Raw genomic sequence first — 11672 nt, forward strand, 5'->3', positions numbered from 1 at the left:
CAGCTCCACACGGGTCAAGGAGGCCCAGGGTTTGAACCACAGGCCTCCCATGTGGTAGATGGATGCCCTAACCACTGGGCCAAATCCACCGCCTAGGATGGGTCTTAATCCTTTTACTGGAGTCCTTTACAGAGGAATAAAAGGCCATAGAAACAAAAAAGTTGCAGACAGAGAAGACCACACTGGAGCAGAAAGAATGCCAGGAGACCAAGAAACTGAAGGCAACATAGCCTAGAGGAGAAGGTAGGGACCAGCAGAACTGCCATTGTACCTTTCCATGTGGTATGATTTCAGGATCACTTGCAGCTGACCTGGGAGAGAACTCTACCTGATGCTTTGATTTGGAGATTTTTCTCAGTATCAGCACTGTAAGCTTATAAAATAAATCCCCATTGTAAAAGCCAACTCATTTCTGGTATATTGCATTGACAGCCTTTCACCAGCTAAAACAAAATATATACCTAGAGGTGGGATTGCACTATCATATGGTAATTCTATATGTAACTTTCTGAGGAACAGCCAAAGTATCTTCAAAAGTAACTCTGCCATTTTATAATCATACAAACAATGAATTTGTGTTTATATTTCACCATATCCTTTCTAATATTTGCAATTTTACATTTTAAAGCTTGGGGAGAATGCAGTCACCCCTCGGGCTGAAGCGTGGTTTGCTGGCCTGGCAGGGGAGCGGCCGCGGTAGGCCAAGCCGCTGCCCCCATAATAGGGTGGCTGGTCGGACTCACCGCCACCCCTGAAGGGAACTCGGCATGGGCGCAGAGTGCCCTCGGGTCTCCCCTTCTCGGCAGCCATGCTTCCACGGCTGCCCCTCCTCCCGGATGGCGCCACACGATGCCTTGTGGGGCGGCACCCTTCTTCTTTCTCCCTGCGCAGGCGCAGGGTGGAAAAATCCAGTCTGCCCTTTTCCCTCCCCCCCACAGCAGCAACAGCCAGGCGTGGGCGGAAAAATCCAGTCTGCTCTTTTCCCTCCCCCCGACAACAGCAACAGCCAGGCATGGGCGGGAAACTCAAGTCTGCCCTCCACCCCAGCAACAGCAGCCACCAATCCCTAAACCCTGCCACTTCCCCCAGCAACAGCAACAGCCAATCCCCAACCACCACCCCTCCCCCATCCAGTACCGCCCACTGACCTTTCCCCGGCAACCAATCAGAACAGGGTGTGACTTCGACCAATCAGCCTTCCCCAGCCCCTATAAAACTGTTGCCTCTCCCTCAATAAAGTTGAACTTGCGTGTTTACCTTGTCTCCGCAGTAGTTCTTCTGCCGTGCGCCCTCCAGTCCTGAGAGCCCCTGACAAGGGCCTGGCCTCCCTTGTCCCCAGTTCATCGCCTGCTTCTCCAGGTGACCCCTTCATCTCCAGCTTCGCTGGGCGACCCCGTCAGCCGAACTGCACAACCCCTGTGAGACCGACCCCTCGTCTGCTGCCGGACCAACCCCTCGTCCCAAGTGGGACCGATCCCTCGTCCCAAGTGGGACTGACCCCTCGTCGTGAGCTGGACCAACCCCTCGTCTGCAGCCAGACCCCACCTCTACCGACCGAGCAAACCGTCGCAGGAGAATAAGAAGGTGTTACAGTGAATTCTTGTGGAATGAATGTCCAAGTATACTGTTGATATTTCCAAGTAAAAGCAAACAGATACTGGCATTCCTTGTAAACTGTAATGCTGAAAAAGTCATAGGAAAAACCAAGTACTGTTAATCATCTGGAATGACTAGGAATGTTGGACAAAAGAATGTTTGGTTTTTTAACTAAAGGATTCTAGATATTACAATCTTGATAATTGTCCCCACACCTTGAACACACTTTCATCCTCATTCATTTGTTCTTTTTAACCAGAAAAATGGGAGTATTATATAGGCTTCTACAAGAAATTATTAATCATTTAAATAAGTCCTCAAGTATTGGTTCCAGTTCTGATATGGCTTCAGGTTTTAAAAGGTACTGTGCCAATCTAGGTAAGTGCTTTAAATTTATAAATTTAGCACTTTCACTTCAATCTATAGCTGTAAAATTGCTTCTCCAAAACTGATTTTGGATACTGATAATTATAACTGTGTTTTATGTCTCTCCTTGCTAGATGTAGATTTGTCAAGTTTACCTGGAAATTACAAATCAACTCTTATTCTGGAATTTTGAGTACTCTAAAATAATTTCTTTCCCTGAAGATAAATTAAGGTGACACTTTAATTTAGAGTAAGTTTTGAGCCTACAAGTTTATCATGGTAGACATGCATAATAAAAAGTCATGTTCTTTTACAAAAGACCCAAGTGTTATGTGGACAGGTTTAGATAGGATTAACTGCTGAATGTGATTTGAGACTCCCAACTGCTCACATGCTTTTGTTACTCGAATAATTTATTTTTGTTTGTGTTGGGCTTTAAAATTGATAGTTTTTCAGCTGTCTACTCACACTGAGCACAGATCTTCTTTTATTTTAATTTCATTCTCTCTTTGTTGATTTAGAATTATTATAGCAAGTAAGTTATTGAAAGATCCCTCAGAGCCTGATCAATATGCTGATATATTATTCTCTGAGCCAACCCTTTTAGATTTCTCTTCTTCATGAAGAGAAAGATTTAAGCCCAGCCCTTAAAATGGATATGATTTTTTCTAATGTTTGGGTTGCCGGCAATGAGCACACATATCCCTAGAAAGTGCATTCTATTTTTTAAATTCTTGGTACCTTGGGAAATAATGAAAATGTTGATTAGGTGCTCTAGGGTATGTGGTTGCTGGCCTAATCTTGTATGACCTTGCAGCTGTTTTCATGTTGGGTTCATAAGCTATTAATCACTGGCTTTTCCTTGGTCTATAGCTCTTCTAAAACATTCTCCAGGTTTTAGTGGCTCATCATGCAGCCTCCCATTCTTGCATATGTGTGTAAGGGTTTTTGTTTGCTTGTTTGTTTTTATATTTTTTAAATGTGTGTTTTATTAATTTGGCTGTCTAGTTCAGGTTTAACTCAATAAATAAGGCTGACATTTGGTTTAATATAGATAATACTGAATGCTTTGTAATATCTACTCCTAGTTTTTCCTTATATTCATTAACAGATTCATCCCTCTATTATTTTCAAGCATGAACTATAGACAAATCTGTTTTGAGTGAAAAACAGAATAGCAGGAAAATGATCTTGGCTATCACCTGGCCTTTTGTGACCCATTTCTGCTAACTTGGGTGGTAGGATCTTCATTTACAGGATTTTCCCATTAGGCTGCCTCATCCATTTCCATGCCTACCCTGGGCCGAAGAACAAGTATAAAGTTTGATATAAATCTGGAAGCATGGAGTCAGAAGACTCAGTCAAATTTCTAAGTTCTTTGAAAGAGTTTTGAATATTTTTTGTGAGTTGGGAAATCTCTCGTTTTAGCCCTGAGCTCAATTTTTGACTAAGTATTGAAAATAGTCTTTCTTGTCACTCCAGAAATTTCTGAAGGCCAAACCTTAAAAGGCATCTATTTTCCAATTCTTCTGAATAAAAAAGGGAGTTTAGAGAATAGGTTAGCTATTTAAAAATATTTAAACAGAGAAGGGCATAAATGGAAGCAGAATTGATAAGAGGGAGTAATAGCATTAGGCATTAAAATCGTCATCATCTTCTCTGCTTTCTTAGCTTGATTTTATCTCTGGAATGTTTTATTTTGTCATAGGCTTTATATAATGAATCTTTTAGGGAGGCTATCATAGATATGTTTATTATTTTCCTTGATGCTTATGCTTACTAAATAATATATTCATCATATTGCTTTGTAGAGATTCAGGATTTCTTATTTTCAAACTACCCTCTGAGGAAAACTACTTCATGTAACCAAAACTATCCCATGTGGCCACTATAAGTCTAAATTATCTTATTAAAGACTGATCATTTTGTAAAAATAAACAAGCATAGGGCTTAATACTCTGTGCCTAATTATTTTCTATTTGCTAAAATAGAATAGTGGTCTTATAACCATAAGAAAATTTAAGAGGAATATAATGAAACTTTTCATTTGATAAGATTCAAATTAAATAAGAATTTTAAATTCTCACAAATGGGCCATTTTAAAGTGCCTTAACTGTTACTTGACATCTAAAATCACTAAAGACAAAGATACTGAATTTGTGAATCAATGGATGTGATATTTCTAAAGAAACTTGTGTAAGAAATGGAGATTAATTTAGTTTACACATAAAGGAATAAAATATTAATTAATGTAGCCTGGCAACCTACTGCCTCAATCTTCTACTTCTGGGTTAAACAGGAACAAAGGAAAACAGCTTAAGCCAGTCCTATAGCCAGTAAAAAGGATGCACAGGCAGAGTTAAGTCAATACCAATTCAGCACTAAATTCCATTCCTTTTTTGGTAATGATGTGGGCTATGGGTGGGAGGCTCTTTGTCTCTTCAGAGATAACCTTAACCTAAGCTGTCTGTCCTACTCGTGGGTGTGGGATGGTGAGAGGCTGCAGCCCTGCCCTTGGTGACCATGGCAACAACTCCAGTCCCAGGAAACAGTTTATCAATGCAAACTCTATAAACTTTAAATATTCAGGGAAAATGCAAACCAAATGTGCTAAAAGCTTATCTAGAATGTATGAAGTCCATGCTAAAAGCTTACCTAGGATGTGGAAGATATATGCTAATTCCAGCCTATTGAGAACTGAAACAAAAGGACCATTTGGCCTTTCCTTTCTGTATAAAAGGAACTCAAAAATCTGGTTCAGGGCTTGGGTTTGAAACAGAAAGCTCCCAAGTCTGGCCGGCCATCAGTAAACCATTTTTCCTTCTCAAATCATTCCTGAGTCCTGGCCTTTCTATATGCAAATAATTGAACCTAGTATCAAATTCTACAACAGTAAAAGGAGCAGATAAAAAGCTAAAAATGGTTGGAATGTGATGGGGGAAACAGTTAATCAAAAACTGGAAAACTTGTATGGGAAAGTTAGACTTCCCAGATAGGCTGGAACCTCTCAAGTATCCAATCCACAGAGAAACAGAGGAAGGGCTTGTGAGTTGGCTTAGGGGTATAAATTGTGTCATTTTTCTTTGTTCACCAGTCACGTTTTCTGGTTATGTGCCCCTTCTTGCAAGATTGAGAATAAATTCTTTTCTTCTCCAAAATTGGGTGAGCCTTATATTCTTCCAGAAAAAGATTCTTTCTTATACTTGTTACAAAATTATCCTGCATTTAAAAAGTGGACATCCAGAATTTGGAGAAGATGACAGAATAGGGAGCTACAGGACTCAATCCTTCCACCAAAGCAACTACTAAATAGTCAGAAAGTGTCTGAAAAACCATAATGAAAATACAGCAACCTGAACTACAATGTACAGTATTCAAAGAGTGGAAGGAAGTGGCCGATACACTACATTAAAGAACAGTTTTTTGCTTCAATACAAAAGCATGATCCTTAAAAAGAAAAGATGTAACAAATTATTTCTGAACCAAATGAAAAGTTTTGCTATAAGAATGAAAATAGTATTTGAATGAAACCAATGTTACTTACTAGGAGAAAATATTTGAAAAGCTTATAGTTATTAAAGAAATATTCAGAATATATAAATGTATCACCATACTTAATAAGGAAAATGAAATAACCCAATAAAAATTAAACAAATGCTTTGGGTAGATAGTTCACCAAGGAATAACACACTGCAAGTAAATACATGAAAAGATACTAAAACTCAATAGGCATTAAGCGAATGCAAATTGAAACTTCAAAGATACTGCTACATTCCCATTAGAGTGGCTCCTGGAAGTAAAACTCAAGAATGTGTGGGGGCACTGTAGCAGATTGATATTGTTTATGAATTCCAAAAATAGATTTTGAATTATGTTTGTAAACTGGTCTGTCTAAAGTTTCACTTAATTAAATCATTATTAGGTCTGTAATTGGGCATGTCAGTAGGGCATTGAATCCTCAGATAAAAGACATGGCAAAAAACAGAGTTGGGAGTTTTGAGCTTGTAACCCAAAAGTCAGCACACAAGTCAGCATAGCAGCTGAGCCTGGAGAGAATTGAGCCCCAGGGATAGAGGCAGAGCTAGTTACCTGATAGTCTACAGCTGGCCTTGTGGAGAGAGGCAAAGCCTAGAGAGCCTCATAGTCTATGGCTGACCTTTTGGAGAAAACAGAGGAGCTGATCCTGGAAAGAAATGAGCCCCAGGAAGAGAGGGACACAGGAAGACTGAACCCTGGCTGATGCTGGCAGCCATTATGCTCCAAAATGTGAAAATAGACTTTGGTAAGGGAAGCAACTTATGCTTTATGGCCTGGTAACTGTAAGCTTCTACCCCAAATAAATTACTTTTATAAAAGCCAACAGATTCCTGTTATTTTGCATCAGCACCCCTTTGGCTAATACAGGTACCCTTAAGCTGAGCTTACATGAGTTTTTTTCTTAAATATACTTTTTAAAAAAAGATAACTTAGATTACATAAATGTTACATAAAAAAATAGAGGAAATTCCCATTTGTCCCACTCCCTACAGCTCCAATATTTTCCCAAATAACAACATTTTCATTAGTGTGGTACATTCATTGCAATTGATGAACATATTTGGAGCATTGCACTAAGCATTGTTTGTCATTTACATTATAATTTATACTCTCTCCCACAGAATTTTGTAGGTCATGGGAAGCTATATAATGGACAATATCTGTCATTGCAATGTCATTCAGGACAATTCCCAAGTCCCAAAAATACCCCAGTATTACACCTCTTTTTCCCCCTTCCTGCCCTCAGAACCTCCAGTGGCCACTGCCTCCACATCAATGACATAAGTTCTTACATTGCTATAATCACAATAAGTCTATAGTAGAATACAAGTAAGGCTACTTTAGTACATACTTCATTCCACAATCCTGGAGATTTTGAGATAGTGATGAACTCTCCACCTCTAATTGAGAGGGGGCTTTAACCCATAGGGCAGACAGATGGGACTCTCTTGCTCAGTTGTAGACTCTCTTGATTTCTTGGGGTGATCGTTGTCCATCACCATTTCCTTATTAGTTGTCTTAGGTGAGTCCAATGAACTGGAGAGTAGGCGTTGCAACTCTGTTGAGATTCAGGGCAGAGCTGGTACATTGACAGCTCAAAGATTTAAGTCTCTTAGACCTACACATATTAATTCTAGTACTAATTATAGGTTCAAATATAAGGGTCAGAAGAGCCATGTGTAGGGAAACTACAACTGAGTCCAAGTCTGTCACACTGGGGAGCATAAATTCCAAAGTTGGGTCCACTAGCAAGGCACCAAACTCCTGGGCTTTCTGCCCTGACTGTAGTGTCTGGATGTCTTCAGAACCCTCAAGAGACTAGCTACTTGAGGTAGTATTTACTTTGGCAACCAATGATATCCTGTCAAGATGTGCATAAGCATAACATCTAGAATGACCTCCTGACTCACTTTGAAGTCTCTTAGCTATATAAACTCACTTGTCTTTACTTTTTTGCCCCTTTTGATTAAGGTGTTTCTCTGCCAGTGCTAGTTGGTGCTTGGTAGCAATCCCTTAGTGCCAGAGAGGCTTATCTCCAGGAGTCATGTCCCATACTAGGGGAAGGTAATGCATTTATATACTGTGAAGATTAGAAGAATGCATAGAGAAGCCTCTCCTAGAGAGAGGGCACTTTTGAGCAACAAGAAGGTTCTCAGGAGGTAACTCTTAAGCACCCTATAATATTAGACTAAATTTCTATTTCAAAAGTAAAGGTTCATAAGTACAGTCCTGAATATCAAGGAAGGATCAATGGACAACTGCCTTCACTAGTCATTCCCCTGTACTTGGGGGATTCTTGCTGTTCCATTAGAGAAAATGACAGAGCTCTCTAGGATGGGAATTCTTTCTTTCAGTTATTGTGTGAATCTTCACCTTAACAATGCCCCATTAACACATGAACACATTTATATGCCTTATATTTATGCCCCAGGTGAGTGTCCTCCCATGTATCTTCCATCACTGACACCCTACACCAATGGTCCTCCACTCTCATAGTTGTAACCCTTCCATCATCTAAAATTTCTTCAAAAATGAAGCCAGTATTATAACCAAATACAATTAATAATGAAATGAAATAATAATGAAGTTTGAAAAATAAGAAATAAAATACAGAACATCTAAAAGTTAAAAAAATTAAAAGTTTGGAATAAAAATAATGAAAAAATAATTTTTAAAATTTGACATTATGTCTTTGGTCACTGTAAGTTCTGTTGTCTTGTATGTATAGTGACATTTTCTTCCATTTATTCCCCCGGTGTTTTAATTTTTTTATTTTGACTTCAAATAAGTTTTAGGTTACAGAAAAGTCATATACAGGATATAGGGGATTCCCATATGCCCAACATCCTCCCCCTTTTCCCATTTCCCCTATTAATAACATTTTATATGTGGATGGTAAATTTGTTACAATTGACATACAAATATTGAAACATAACTACTAATCATTGTCAATGGTTTACATTATGAGTTACATTTTGGACCACACACTTTTATAAATTTTGATGAAATTTAACATAGCCTGTATCCATCATTCCAAGATTGTGTAGAACACTTCCATCATCCTCAGAATACCCCATGTTTCACTAATTCTATTCCTCCCTTCCCCTCATGAGATTTTAACTCTCAATCTTGTCCATGCTCAGTCTCTAACATTTAGTCAATTATCTTTTACTTTTCCTACCCAAGGCTGACTCCAGCTGTGGTTTTTGTTCCAGAAAATCTCTGATTCCTTGTATCTGCCTATTTCTCCAGAACAGATTTCAATTCTCTAAATGATGTGATTTTCAGATGTCAGATTTTTCTTATTTCAAAGGTGGATGTGACAACTTCAAATCCCTTTACATGATGGAATGTAAACATAGCCATTGTCATTCAATGGTACATATTTAAAAATTTCCTAGTATGGTTTATTTCTTAACAAATAAGATTTTTAGTTAAATGGTTAGCATGGCACAATTTTAATTTTATATGTGTGTGTGCATGTATATATATATATATATATCATTTACCTTACATTCATTGTGCACAGAAATTTCTATACTCTGTCTTCATTAAAATTTATTAAGGCTCTTTCAATGTCCTAACAATGATCACTTAAAATAATCTATCTCTGCATTCAAGAATATGTATTCTTTAATTGTTGCATTTATATTTTATAGTTGATGGCTAGATATTCTTTTAAATTTTTCTATCCTTTCATTGATTACTTACTGATTTTTTGCCTACTTTACTTACCAAAAACTGACAAAGGAGAATTTAATTCTTCTTATGCAAATGTATCTGTTTCATCATGTAGTTTTATCCAAAGTTCCAAAACACTTATTGAGGCTATATTAAGTACATCTATTAGTTTTAGAGACATCTACTATAATGGCATAAAATAAATTATTTTGGGTAGCTAGTCATTTGCCCAGCCTAGTCATGATTCTCCCTTTTGAGTGACCACCTCCCCTCTGGATTGATGAGAATGTATTTAATGAGAATATTATTTTCAATAAATGCAGACAGGTGAAAGAAAAATGCAAGGAATATGGAGTACCTGAGGTCTGTTTAGAGTGGAAGTCTAACATCTCTTCAATATAATATAGTGGGTGCCCAGGTGGATTGAAGATGGATGTAAATAGGTGATGAAAAGTGATAAAGTAATATAAAGATTAGAAAAATATCATGTATGATTTAAGGATGGTTCTAGGGATTCCAGGGAAAATTCAGGGCAAAGGTTCTTTTTTAGAGGATTCCTAGGAAACACTCTATGAATAATGCTTTGAGTGGTCTTTTTCCAAACTAGTCTATGTTTTACCAACTGTTCAGTCATTTTAAGAACAGCAGGAGTATACCCATGTGGTAAGAGAGGTGAAGTTGTGCACAAATATTAGAGAAATTTTGGTTTCTACTACTTGATTACCTACTTTTTCTAGAGTTTTGTTCTCCAGTTTTAATGAACAGTTACGACTAAATCCCTTTGTTTTCTCTAGACAGATTTTTTCACATACACTGAAAACAGGTTTGGGCAATCTCAATCTATAAGAAAGCCATTTTGTCTAGCTATATTTTGAACCTAGAATAAACTATATTAGCTTATGTGTTTTTTCATTATATATAATATATGTCCACCATGAATTATTCTATTCCTTCCCTTCTGGCAGAACACAAAATAACAGGCAAATCAATTAACTGATAAAAATGTAGATACATATTTTCTTACACAAAAGTTTATTTTTAATCAAATTATTTTCAGGGAGGCTGTTCTGGGACTTTATTTAGGTTAGAATTAGAAGCCTTTTCAAAATATATTCTTTACATGGACTTCATTTCATTGTTCTTGGCAAAAGGTAAATAAATCCAGTATCCTTAGTTCTACTTCCCAGTTGAATAAGAAATCTCAAAATGAATGTGTAGTAATACCATGAAAAAATTATTAAGACACCCAGAATGGAAGTTTGTCCTCATTATCCTCAGACTAAGGACCTGTACTCTATATCATATTGTTAATCCAGTGTAAAAAAAGGTAACAATTAACTGGAGGTAACATTTGTTAAGAAGATTTATTCATGGAAATGTAAGTGTAGACTTGTAAACAGGTCATTCTTTCATCTCATTAGTTCCTTCAACATAGCAACAAAAAACAACTTTCAAAAGTGTTTCTAACAACAACTTCTAAAATGTGCCTTTGGAAAATAATAAGCTTTCTTATAAATAATATCTTGTGTCCATATATTCAGAAAGGCAATTGCTACTCTGAATTTCCTATTACAGTCTATCCATGACTTGAAACTGAACAAAACATGTCAAGTAGAAATTTCACTGAACTATTAGCAACTAATTCATGTTACTACTCTTATAAAATTGTGACTTGAGTTTTTAAATTTAAAGAATAACTAATGAGTTTACCTGCATGCATTGAAATTTAACATGAGATTGGCACTGTGTGGATAAATTATATGTAGCAAAGTGAAAGGGAAGAAATTGCTCAAATTTCCACTGGGAGTTAGTGGCAAAAGTGGATAGAGACATCATCTTTCCTTTACACAGATGGAGAACATCTGGAATCCCTTTGGCCTGTGCTTAATGTAAAAGAGTTGTGAAAAGCATGGAAGCTGGCAACAGATAAAGGTTCATTACTGAGGTCTGCTACCTAATATCTTAATGATTTGGTGTAATTAATTGAATACTTCTTGCCTTTTCCTTATATATAAAACGAGTATATGAACAGTAACTGCTTACTCATTTGATTATTATGGGATTTATATGCATATAAATTATTTGTAAAAGTGCCAGATTAAAATAGGCTCTCATTAAATACCATTTGATATGAAAATAATACCTTAATCTACAAAGGATTTAAAATAATCATGCAATAAAAACACTATGACCTGTGTTTTGTCTCAATTTGGCAATCTACAATGTTGAAAATGCTATTAACCTTTAATATTAATTTCCTGTATTATCTCAGATAATATAAGGTCTTATTCATTATTCTGAACCCCCCCCCCTTCTTAATGGAAAATCAGATTAATGTCACTGAATTTAACTTTTTGGGGCTATGAGACAATAAGCAGATAGAGCTTCTTTTCTGTTTCTGCTCAACTTGGCAGTCTTAATTGGGAACTTTATCATCTTACTCATTATCACCTGAAGCCACCTAATTGAACAACCAATGTATTACCAATGTA

The sequence above is a fragment of the Dasypus novemcinctus genome, chromosome 24, assembly GCF_030445035.2.
Source record: "Dasypus novemcinctus isolate mDasNov1 chromosome 24, mDasNov1.1.hap2, whole genome shotgun sequence".
NCBI lineage: Eukaryota > Metazoa > Chordata > Mammalia > Cingulata > Dasypodidae > Dasypus > Dasypus novemcinctus.